This window comes from Macaca fascicularis, chromosome 6 (genome assembly GCF_037993035.2).
Source record: "Macaca fascicularis isolate 582-1 chromosome 6, T2T-MFA8v1.1".
NCBI classification, from domain to species: Eukaryota; Metazoa; Chordata; class Mammalia; order Primates; family Cercopithecidae; genus Macaca; species Macaca fascicularis.
This window is the reverse complement of record NC_088380.1, coordinates 33,921,218-33,933,910: the sequence shown is the minus strand read 5'-3', so window position 1 is coordinate 33,933,910 and position 12,693 is coordinate 33,921,218. Positions and strand designations below refer to the sequence as shown.

At 38.1% G+C, this 12,693-nt stretch overlaps 1 long non-coding RNA gene across 5 annotated transcripts in view; it reads left to right on the top strand.

Moving 5' to 3' along the window:
* Window positions 1-12,693, top strand: part of LOC135971257 (uncharacterized) — a 366,163-nt gene that overhangs the window by 79,753 nt on the left and 273,717 nt on the right. For 2 of the 5 annotated variants that reach the window (XR_010587333.1, XR_010587336.1), the window contains exon 1: window positions 4,883-5,194. The exons of the other annotated variants lie outside the window; for them this stretch is intronic. This is a non-coding gene — a long non-coding RNA (uncharacterized lncRNA). Of the gene's footprint in view, window positions 1-4,882; window positions 5,195-12,693 lie in introns of those variants that run through there. 5 annotated transcript variants of the gene reach the window in all.

Below are 12,693 nucleotides of genomic sequence, written 5' to 3'. Positions count from 1 at the left end.
TCCCATGCTTACTCTCCTCCTGTCACCTGGCTTTCGACATCTCAAGCATGCACCCCTTCAGGGCTTGCACTTACTTTTTTTTGTTATATTGAAAGTGAAACCTTCCCTATCTATGCTATTTAAAATTTCACCCTCTCCTCACAGATACTCCCCCGTCCCCTCCCTGCTCTGTTTTTCTCATGGCATTTATTACCACCTGACATATGATTGACTGATTGTCCATATACAACCTCTAAATTTAACCTATATCAGAGCAAAAGTTTTATTTGTTTTGATCATTGCTCTATTCTGTATCTGGAGCAGTGCCAAACAATTAACATTCCTCAAATATTTGCTAAATGTATAAATTAACCCTTTTGGGAAAGGATCTGGCAATATTTAGTCATACTAAAAATGTGCAGGATAATTTTACTCAGCAATCTTACTTATAGATTAAAGTTGGCTGCATATGATTTTGCTACTCCTCCTATTTATAGGTTTATGTCCAATCCTCTTGAATCTAGGTGGGCTCTATGACTGACTGACCAATAAAATATGGTTGAAAGGACACTGCCAGTTTCCAGCACCAGGCCTTAGGAGATTAGCACTTTCCATTTTCTCACTCTTGAACATTTGCTGCGAGAACCAGTTGCCATGCTGTCAGGAAGCCTAAGCAGTTCATGGAGAGGTCTAGGTGGAAAGGAATTGAAGTACTTTGTTAATAGCTCCTGCCAATAGCCAGCAACAACTTGTGGTGTGAGTGAGCTCTCTTGGAAATGAATCCTCTATCTACATTTAGGCTACCCCAGCCGAAGCTGCATGAGTTGTTGTGCTAAGCATTGCCCCAATTTTAAATTCGTAAGTTTTTTTGGTGTGGTTTGTTATCTAACAATTAGTAACTGGAATTCCACTTTTTATGAATCTATCTTATTGAAGCAAGAACCCCAGAAAACAAGACTGGATGTATTTGGGAATGTTTATAACAATGTTCTTCATGATTAAAAACAAGAAAGAAAAAATAAACTAGGAACAACTTGAATGTCCATTCTGTACATTATGGTTTAAAAGTATTGCATAGATCCGTTGTGGACTATATTTGGCTATTTGTTTGTTTGTTTGTTTGTTTTTGAGACAGGATCTCTGTTGCCCAGACTGGAGTGCAGTGGCATGAACAAGGCTCACTGTAGCTTCAATCTCCTGGGCTCAAGCCCACCTCAACCTCCCCAGCAGCTGGGACCACAGGCGCATATGCCACCATGCCCAGCTAATTAAATTTTCTTTTGTTTTTTATAGAGACGGGTTCACCCTATGTTGCCCAGGCTGGTTGCAAACTCCTAGGTTCAAGCATTCTTCCTGCGTTGGCCTCCCAAAGTGTTGGGATTACAAGGGCAAGCCACTGTGCCTGGCCATATTTGGCTGTTAAAACATATGAGTTATGGCTATATATATCAACATGGAAGGATATCCAGAATGTATTGATAAATGGAAAAAAAGCAAATTTCAGAGTAAAATGCTTAGTCTAATTTCATGCAAACAAAACAAAACAAAACAAACAAACAAAAACCTCTATAGGCTGGGCACAGTGGCTCATGCCTGTAATCCCAGAACTTTGGGAGGCCAAGGTGGGTGGATCACTTGATATCAGGAGTTTGAGACCAGCCTGGCCAACATGGTGAAACCTCACCTCTACAAAAGTATAAAAATTAGCCGGGGATGGTGGCGTGACCTATATATAGTTCCAGCTACTCTGGAGGCGGAGGCAGGAGAATGACTTGAACCCAGGAGGCAGAGGTTGCAGTGAGCCAAGACCGTGCCACTGCACTCCAGTCTGGGCAACAGACCCAAGATTCCATCTCAAAAAAAAAAAAAAAAGAAAGAAAGAAAACAGTATAAATATGTGTACTTTACATATATTTACATAAACATAAAGCATAAAAAGTATGAAGAATCTACACACCAAATTATTAACGGTGATTTTGTCAAGGAAATAGGATTGAGTAGGGAAGCTAGAAACTGTTTTTTTCTTTAAACTCTTCTATATTGGTAAAATTGCTACAAAAAAGTTACAAAAAATACTACTCTTGTAATTAAAAAAATATCCTGGGTTTCAAGCAAAGTGGTGGTGATATGTGTGCATGAAGGCAGCTATGTATTTGTTGGGGAACTTTCTTAGAAGTGCTGCTCTGTTCAAGGAGAATGGTTTCTTTGTGGGTGCAAGGTAGGGGAGAGGGCCTCAGGGACTAGTGACATTGAATCCGTTTTCTTCCATTTCTGACAATGGCTTTGTTGGGGGGCAGCAATACAAGTGTGACTAGAAGAAAAAGAGAAAGGTATGTTTCTAGTTTATTGTAGTCAGTCCTCCGAAGTGTTAGCAGGGAGGAAATCTTCAATACCGGTATGACAGGGCCAAGCTTTGTAGTGGTTTTGGAACTTGGTTATAGGGATTTCCAAGTGGAAAACAAAATCTGTCTAGTTACTAATTTTGGAAGTTTTCAGACACCTTTGACTCCTTTTTAGGGGATCTTCATAGAAATAGATTCTCAGAGGGTGACTAGTAAATCATTTTCTCTCATGTGGAAGCAGGGGAGAACACTTTTGTAATGTAGTGATTTATTTGCTTTGTGGAGAGATGATGTGAAAGCAGAACTTGCTTTGAAGATTAGGGACCTGTCTTTCATTAGTGGTGAGGAAATGGAAAGAGGAATCAAAAGAACCAGGCTCTGATCCTGGTTCTACTACTGACCAGCTGACTGGCTGACTGACTTCTCTGCGCCTCTGTTTACTTTTCTACATGGAGATATGACACAGAAAGAAAGATTATGCCTTTCATTGCCTATAGAAAACGATCAGAATATTTACTTTCCTACAGGAGTTTATAAAAATAGGTTAAGTCTCACCATTACAGCAGCTAGATGGCACCACCACCTCTAACATTTCTTTTTTAACGATTCAACTGTAATTGCAGCTGGTATAGAATGTGCTGTTTCTTTCCTTTCATGATAGCATCTGTAAAAAGGTATGACTTTTAGATGAAAAGGAATTTAGCTATGTTGCTTTGAGACATCATGGATCTCTCCAAAGGAGATTTAGCATAGATAAACCTGAAGTCTTTGAGAAAACTAAAAGCTGGTAATTATAGAGGATAATCACTGTATTGTAATTGTCCCTTGGGTTTTAGTTGCCCTAATTTCATCAGAGTTCTCTCTTTGTTCCCCAGAAGACATGCTGACAGGCTTAGCCTGAGGGAGTGATATTTTGTTAGCCGGGCAGTGTTCGGTTAGGGAGATTCTGTCCTTACCACATCTCTAGATATAAGGGAAGAGACCTCCTATGCTTTGTTGACTGTAGAATCATAGATTTTTAGCAATTCATGAGGAAGCCAACTTCTGCATTTTACAACTAGGTACATGAGACCCAGAGAATTTAAGTGATTTGCTCAAAAAGTAGTATATAGTAGTCTCAATACTCTTATTCCTTGTTTTTCCACTTGACTGTTGCTGCCTGTTTTTTGTGTATGTGTGTGTTTTTAACTTAGATAGACTGCCTTGGGGGTTACAGCTAAATGGGAATTGGCAGGATTGCTTAATATTTAAAAAAAAAAAAATCCCATAAGCAGGGTGGAATTTTAAACTATTTTTATCTCCCTTACCACCAATGCACTTCAAAGAAAGGATGATTTGGGCAACTGGAGAATCGTGATCAAACCCTCTGCGGTTAAAGTTTTCTATTTCTTATAAACATGTTTAAGTAATATTTTGCCTGTCTTACAATATTGTACTGAAAAATTATGTGAGAATTAAGGAGTGTAAAAATTAAGAGTAAAAATTTGGAATTTAGGAACAGCTGAATGTTTAATTATTTCTCTGCCAAAGAAGTTAGTTTTCATTTTTCAAAATTTACTTCTTATTTATAATTTTTTTTCAGTTTGCAAGATGCTGAAGAACATGCTTAATTGACCCTTTCCCTCTTTAGTCTTACCTTTATCAATTTAAACATAAAAGAGTTGTGCATTCAGCTTCATCCATGCTCTGGTGTGCGTGAGCAACAATTATGGAAGGAGTGATATGCTAGCATGTTGTTCATTTCCTTGTTTTTTCTTTCTTCAAATATTGGGTTACTGAATTGTCAATTCCAAGGAGTTGCTAGGATTTTAGAAAGCTGCTTGAAAGACTATTGGAGTTTTATTGGGTAACACTTTGTCTAGTAGTCATATTTTTTCCTTTACATTCATCGAGTCTATTCCTTTCACTAAAAATTAAATAATAATTAGTTTTTATTTTAACTTTTTATGTACTGTGTTGCAACTAGAAATCACTTTATCCAGAACTCTGAGATGAGCATAGTGAACAGGTTTATTAGGAAATTATGCTGATAGTAATTTGATATTTTGGGGGTAGTGTTTCCTAGTCTATTTGAAAATTATAAGATGTTGAAAATAAACTGAAGGAATGTTGCACGATAATAGTTATATTTATAGTATGTGTTGACAATGAAAATATATAGTGACAAAAAGCAACTATGAATTCAGTAACACTGCTTACCTGACTTTGTATTTTATTAGTCACAAAACACACATATATATTTTTTAAAATAGGAATACTTTGTGAGCAAACTATATTATTCATTTAGTTAACAGATAATACTAGATGCACCTGAGAATTTAGTTGCAGTTTCTCTGAAGCTTCTGGTATCAAACCTAACTGTGGTCTGTTCACCCAGCGCAGGAAGACCAGATATCCACACTGAGGTTTGCCGCAGGAGAAAGGCAAGTGTTTATTTGCAGAGTGCCAAGCAATGAGAATCAGGCAGTTCATGCTTAAGACTCAGACTTCCAGAGGGCTTACTGTAAGATTCTCCCAGGGCCTGAAAGCTTAAGATGAGTAACTCCTCCCTTCTCAGGCCCAGTCCCAAGGCGCAACTTGCGCCAGCAGCTGCGCCAGCAAGATAGCAGAAGCAGGAAGAGAGCAGGCGGAAGACACCTACCCTGGCCGGAAGACACGAAGATCGAGAAAAAGGCCATCCGGGTACCACGTAGCAGTTACATCGGACTATGACACTTCCTGTTTACAGGAGACTGTAAGACGTTTGCCCCGTCCTCACTTGGGGCCGGCCTGCACCCAGGCCCTCATTAGAACAGCATGTTGCTCCACACGGCCTCGTGTTGTCTGTTGGCTGCTCTCAGGGTCGAAATGATACAAGAACCTTACACTTACAGGTAAGGGTTTTTAAAGGCAGGAAGGCAGAGGTTACAGGTGAAGTCATAAATCAATATATAGAGGCTATACATTGGTTTGACCTAAAATGGTGGGACATCTTGAAGGGGAGGGGCCCACAGGTCATAGGTAGGTTCAAATATTTTCTGATTTGCAATTGGTTAAGGAAGAGAAGCTTTGTTTAAAATCGTGAGGTTAGCAGTAAAGAATGTTAGCTCTGGCTTGTGGGTGTGACTTTCTCCAGGCCCCTCAGGAAGAAATTTAGGAGAAAGGTCAGAGTGCAGTCCTTAGCTCCCCCTTGTCTGAGGTCTCAGTGCCAGCATATCCATTTGGTGGGGGTCCAGGTTGCTGAAAAACAACTCAGGTATACATGTTAAGATGTTATCTTTAGTTTCTGCAAGGAACCAAACATTCTGGTGATTCTAACTCCTTGGCTATTGTTTTAAGCTACTATTACCTTCCCACTTATCAAGTTGTTTATTTACTTTTTAAGGATGCCTAGGTGCCTGGAATTTCCCTTGAAGGAACTCAAGATTTTCCTTTATTTTCATGCTCGTTGTTGGGGTGGTACTCACAGGCCCCTGTGAGGGGTCCCTGCCCTGTTTCACTTCCCCCAAACTGTAAGTTGGAAACACTGTTCTAGAATGATAAGTATCTCCAAGTGAATCAAGTTTTAACAATTTATATTCAGCAGCAGCTAAAATGTATTGGGAGCTTAATATGTTCAAGGAACTATGCAAAATTGCTTTATATGTATTAACTAACTTAATCCTCATAACAGTCCTATGAAGTAGGTGCTACCATTGTCTCCTTCTTATAAATGCAGAGCAGGAAGCTTAGATGGTTAAAATCACTTTTTCAGGGTCACATATTTTCAAAGATAGCCCCAGATAAGTTCAGTGCATATCCTTGGTTAAAAACCACTGGTCTAATTCATCTTCCTTATTTGTATTTGAGGAATTTGAGTTCCAGATGGGAAGCAAGTTACTCCTATGCCATATCTAATATTAAAATCTTGGCCGTCAACATAAACTTTTTTTTTTTTTCTGTTTTCAGAGATTTACAGAGATAAAAGACTCTTTGAGTGGCTTGCAATCTGAATAGGGAGGTAGGACTTGAGCAGAAAAAACAGAAATAATAAAAATAACTAATGCTATGTGGAGAAATGAGGGGTAGCAGAAAGAAAAAATATTTAATGGCGAGAGACATCTTTAAGGTAGGCTTCAGAATGGAGGCAAGTTTTCAAAGAAAAGCAGAACCTAGTGAAGCCAGAGAGGAGTGGGAAGTTCTCTAGTCTGGAGTAGGAGTATGAGAAAAAGACAGGAAGGTGGGAAGACGAACAGAAGTTTGGGTTTGATGAACAGAAACATTCTAGTTCAGGTGAGTGTCTTTTAGGGGACAAATAAAAGACCAGTTATGGAAGTGGATAGGGTTTAGATAGTAGCCTCTTGTGCTGGACTAAGAAGTTTGTGTATTTTCCTATAGGAAGTGGGAAGCTATTGAAAGTTTTAGAGGATGAGTAACTGGTTAAAATATTTCCATGCCCAGTGGCTGAGTTTGAGGGTCGGGAATTGGATTCACTTGATGCCTTTGGGGTCCTCCTTCAATAGTAGTACAACTGGCTTGGAATTAAGAGTTGGAATGGTGAGTATAACTTGCCTGAGATGAATTGTCAGACACAGACTCTGATAGCAAATAAGCAAGGAGAGTCTTGCTCAGGACCATCAAAGCAGTGCCCTGAGCTACTTTCCATGGTGGAACTTCTAATATCTGTGTTTAAAAAGTTAGTATTCTTAAATTTCAAGGAGGATTGAGGAGGTGTTTAGAATTTAGTTCAATGTTTTATGTTTGTTTGTTACTATCTGTTCTTGCTCTAGCTAAGTATGCTGATATGTCATTACATGGACCTCAGGACTTTTCATGTGGTGAAATTGATCTGGCTCAGAAAGAAAAGTAATAACTCTTCAGGAAGAATTTATTTATTTTTGTTTATTCACCCTTGTGGATTTAAAAAATTAAATAAATATAGATCCACATGTGGCTATAGATAATAATACAGAGAGATCTTGTGTACTCCTTACTCAGTTTTCTCCAGTAGTAACATCTTGGAAAACTAGAGTTCAGTATCACAGCCAGGATACTGACATTTATTCAGTGAACATACAGAACATTTCCATCATCATAAGAATCTCTCATGTTATCCATTTATAATGGCCATATCCAGTTCCCGTCTGCCTCCAACACCACCTTAACTTCTGGTAACCACTAATCTGTTGACTATTTATGTAATTTTGTTTTACACACACACATACACACACACACACTCAAGTAAATTGAACAATACACGATGTAACATTTAGGGACTGGCTTTTTTCACTCAGCTGAATTCTTTGAAGTTTCATCGAGGGCATTGCATGTATCAATAGTTTGTTCTTTTTTATTACATTCTGTAGTGATTTTGATGTATCTCTTTGAATAACTTGTTTAGTGATTGCTCCATATATCACATTATGTCTTCATTACTCTTCACAGTCTACTGGTATTATCACATTATTACTTCAAGTGAAGTATAGAAACCTTACCTCCCTTTAAATTTTACTATCCACCCCTATTTGCAACACAGTTGTCTTAGATACCTCTTCTGCATACATTTAGAACCACATCAAGTAGTGCTATATTTTTTTGCCTCAGCCATCAAACATGATTTAGAAAACTCCAGAAAAGTCTGTTGTATTTACCTATATTTTTGCTTACCATGTTCTTTCTTTTTGATGTTCCAGGTTTCCTGTTTTATAAATTTCTTTCTGTTTAGACCATTTTCTTTAACTGTTCTTTTTTAGTAGAGTTATTGGTGACAAATTATATTAGTTTTCCTTCATCTGAGAATATCTTGATACCCACTTTATTCTTGAAGGATATTTTCACCCAATATAAGATTTTGGGTTGACAATTCTTTTCTTTCAGTTCTTGAAAAATGGCATGCTATTTCCTTGTGGTCTCTATACTTTAAAAGTAATAGTTACACTGTCATTTGAATTGTTTTTTCTTATAGGTAAGGTACATCTCTTTTGCTGCTTTCCAGACTTCTTCTTTAGTTTTTGACATTTGACCATTATGTGTAATAGTACAGATTTCATTGAGTTTATTCTATTTGGAATATTCTCACCTTCCTAAATCTGTAGGTTTGTATTGTTTTGCAAAATTTAGGAAGTTTTTGGTCAACTCTTATTTCTTCAAGTATTTTTACAGCCCCATCCTCTTTTTTCACCCCTGCAAGAATAAAACATGAAAATTAGATGTTTTGTTATAGTTCCAAAGATCCCCTAGAATCTGTTAACTTATTTCAATCTATTTTCTCCTTATTGTTCAGACTGTTTAATTCCTATCATCCTGTCATCTAGTTCACTGATTTTTCTGTTTCCATTCTGCGGTTGAACCCATCACTTTTTAAAAAATTTCAGTTATTATATTTTTCAGTTCTAAAATTTCCATTTGGTCCTTAATTATATCTTTCACCTCTTTGCTGAAACTTTAAAAAATTTCTTTGCTGAGACATCCTATTTTGTTTCAAGTGTATTTGTAATTGCTCATTGAAATATTTTTATCATGGCTGCTTTAAAATTTTTGTCAGGTAATTCTAAGATCTCTGTCGTCTCACTGGCATCTGTTAACTATCTTTTTTCATTTAGTTTCAGATTTTCTTGGTAATTGGTGTAATGAGTAAGTATCAATTGAAACCTAAACATTTAGGCACTATGTTATAAGACTCTAGATCTTACTTAAATCTCTGTTTGAGATGGCTTTCTCTGACACCAAGGGAAGGTTGAGTGCTGCTTTGTTACTGCCAGGTTTGTGTAGCAGTCCGTTCAGGTTCCTCAGTTTGGATACACTGGTAACCAAAGCCATATACTTCTTGCTACTACTGGGCAGGAATGGGAGTTCCAGATCCCCTCTAGTCTGCACTGATACCTTCCTAGTGGGGAAGGAGGACATCCTTGCTGCTCCCTTCCTAGCTACTACTGACATGATGGGGAGAGGATGAGTGGCCTCATTTTCTCCTGGAGAGTGATGAAAGTCCTAACTTTCCAGTAGGGCTCCTCTGACACCACTCCAGTGAGAAGGCAGAAGCATACCTCATTACTGCCCGGTGGGTAGAAGTATGTTCCCCATGCATCTCCATTGCTCCCCAGGTGGTCTCCATTGACACCATGGGTGTTTGAAGGGAGCTGGCTCATTAGTGCTCAGTGGGGAAATGAATGTCCCACTTCCTACTCTACTACTATGATGAGGGATGTGGAGATGCCCTGTTACAGCCTGAAAAAAGTGGGTTTTTGCTTGGCTTTTGCTGCTGATGGTGGTGGTGGAGGGGAGTGGCAATGGTGTTTGATGAGAGTAGAGCAACTATTTTCTAAACATTTTCTGCCTCTTTCCAGGACCTTTGACTAGAAAGAGCAGACTTTTGTTGTTGTTGTTTTATTTTTGCATTCATTGGTGTTTTGGGGTTGCTGACTTCTTTAGCTGCAAATCCTGAATATATGAGGCAATGAGAAAATGCAGGGAACTCATCCCTGTATTGTCACTCAGATCCTGAGGTCCTTAGCCTGTCTCCCTTTTCTTAACCTATTAGTCTCTTTATATAAATTTTACATATGCAAAGGTTTTAATTGTATTTACTTGGATGAATACAAAAAAGAACATCTACTCCATCTTCCTGAAAGGGGAAGCCCCGTGAAAAATTTATTTTTAAACATTAGTCTAGACCTTTAGGGTAACAGATGTTCTGAAATGCATAATTTATAACTTGTCCCCTTTCATACTGATTTATGCTTTTAAAAATTAATAAATTTTCTTTGTGTATATTTGAGTTACTACTTTTTAAGTGAAACATTAAAATGGGTGCTATTAAAAAAGAACTTTTGGTTTTAAGTGACACTGCTCTCTAAGTCAGTTGACACTTAGCTCTCTAACTCAGTATTTATTATTCTGTCTTGCTGGGGGCGGTCAAAGAAGTCTCTGAGAATCTAATTAAAATAATATGCCTTTTGCTCCTCAATTTTGCTTACGATTTAGGAAGTTTATATGCAGCATATAGAACCCTGGTAAACAATTCACTTTCTAAGTATTGATAACATAAGAGCTATGAAACTAAGAAAACCCCAAGAATGGAAATGAAAAAAGTGATGAGGAAATACTGGACTCAGGCCTCTGTCTTGAGTTAGGCTGGGCAATACCTATAGCCCAGCTCTATGGTAAAACTCTATTTGATTAGCCTACGTAGAAAGATGACTCTTCTACATACTGGAAAGAGCTTCTGTCAATTTCTATAAATGCAATCCTTAAAGGTAGTGGAGCTACCGTTCTAGGTCTTCCTCATCTCAGTGTTTATACTTCTTAATGTCATGTCTTAAGCACACACTGAATATTTTTCTATTTGTACATTAACAGCAGTTTGAGGAATTTCCTAATTATGTAATGGTCATATCCTTACCTTTGGCTGACCAAAATTGGCATAAAATAAGCCATTATGTGAACAAAAATGGTATGTTAGTAAGGACTGATATTTTTTTTCCCTCTTGAACAAAAGACTGAAACAAAGTGTTGGATGACTCTTGAGGAAAGACTGCTAAAGGAAGGTTTTTCATTTGTCTATTGCTATGTGATAAACCACCGCAAACTCAGTAGTCTAAAAACACAACTATTTATTCTCTCATGTAATCCTCTGGTTTGTCAATCTAGATGGTACTTCTGCTGGTGTGGCCTGGGATCACATGATCATAGTCATACAATGACTTGACTGGGGCTGGCAGTTAAATGTCCTCCCTAATACTTCTGGCAGTTGATGCTGCCAGTCAGCTGGGGTACCTTGGCTCTCCTCCATATGGCCTCTCAGCCTCCGCTTGGTGAGACTGGACTCCTTGACAGCATGGTGTTCTCACAGTTACTTCAAAGAGAGAGAAAAATGTAAGGTATAAGGTCTCTTAAGGCCTGGCCTTTGAAGCCACAGTGTTATTTCTACAAATCAAAGGCCCAACCCAGATTTCCGCAGAGGAGAAATAGATTCCGTGTCTTGATGGGAAGAGGGGCAAAGTCACACTGCTAAAGGGCATGTGAGACGGAAGGAATAGTTGTGACTATATTTGCTAACAGTCTGCCACAGGGGACAGAGAAGTGAAATGCTGATGAGGTCGAGGAGGGTTGCAATGAGTGGTAGGGTGAGCTGCTGACACAGGGCCATGTGTCCTGGAGAAAACTCGAGATATGAATAGCAGCCAAAGAAAAGAGTGTGAAGCAGTTGGCAGGGAGACTTTCCATGATGACTTTAGACAGCCCTAGGGACTGCTCATTTTGACTGAGCCAATGGACAGAACTGTGCTTTTTTTCTAGAGTTTTCCTTTTATTGGACACAAAGACCTAAATCAACAGGCTGCAGTTCAATCTGGATACATAATCAGCCTGGGACAAAAAGATTTTCCCAAGCTAAGCACCCCATGGGCTTAAAAAATTCAAATATGAAATGAAGCAGTCTGCAAAATACCTATTATGCAAACATTTTGTAAGCAATGAAAAAATGAAGAGTAGGGGTTTTGCAAAGTAAGTGATCATTTTGGTGCTTAATGACCCAGTGGATTATCACATTAGGTTTAGCAAACTAGCTCTAAAGGGGATGTTGTGGCTATTTCTTGGTAAAAGGTGGTACCGTACCATTTAGTATTGTGCCATCTTGATTACTTAGGTGAGAAGTTTATATCAGGTATTCACTTCTGGAACAAGAGCTTTGAACAGAAATGTGACTATGCCTGCAAGACAGAGTGAATGCCTAAGAATGATATTTTGGGGGATTAAAAGAAAAAAGACAAAAAAAAAAAAAAAAAGAGTAGATGCAGAATCAGCTATATCTAGGAGAGACATGTATGTGATTGATTCCATGGCAAGATTCCAGTACTCAGTGTATGTCCAGTCATGTGTTTTACAAGGCTAGCTTTTAAAGTTTCACAATTTGGGCTCTCTGAATTCTAGGTATGCAACCTTACTCTAACACAGCAGTAAGAAACAGCCTAGTAAATAAATGTAACTGAAGTATGACAGTGATTGCAGACAGATATCAAGACCCACCTTATTCTCCTACATGTATTTTATTCCTTTAATGGGAATATATTGAGAGTATCAGCAATATAGATAAGCCATTGTCATGGAAATTAACGAGATAGTGCATATGGCTGGTTTTATAAATATATGCAATAGCAAATAATTTTAAGGAAAACTTACTGCAAAAGAACATCCTTTCTGACTCTTTTCTAAGATGTGAAATTTTACCACTAAAGCAATTCTCTTTCCCTGTTCCCCTCTTCCTTTTCCTTCTAATATTGTTTTCTATAGGTTTTCACTTTTAAAATGCAAATACTGCTGATATGTTACTATATCAAGCTTCATGATATAGTGGAAGTCATATAGGCCTTGATTTCTGACCCTGTCTTTACTATGTGTGTGATTAAGGGAAAGT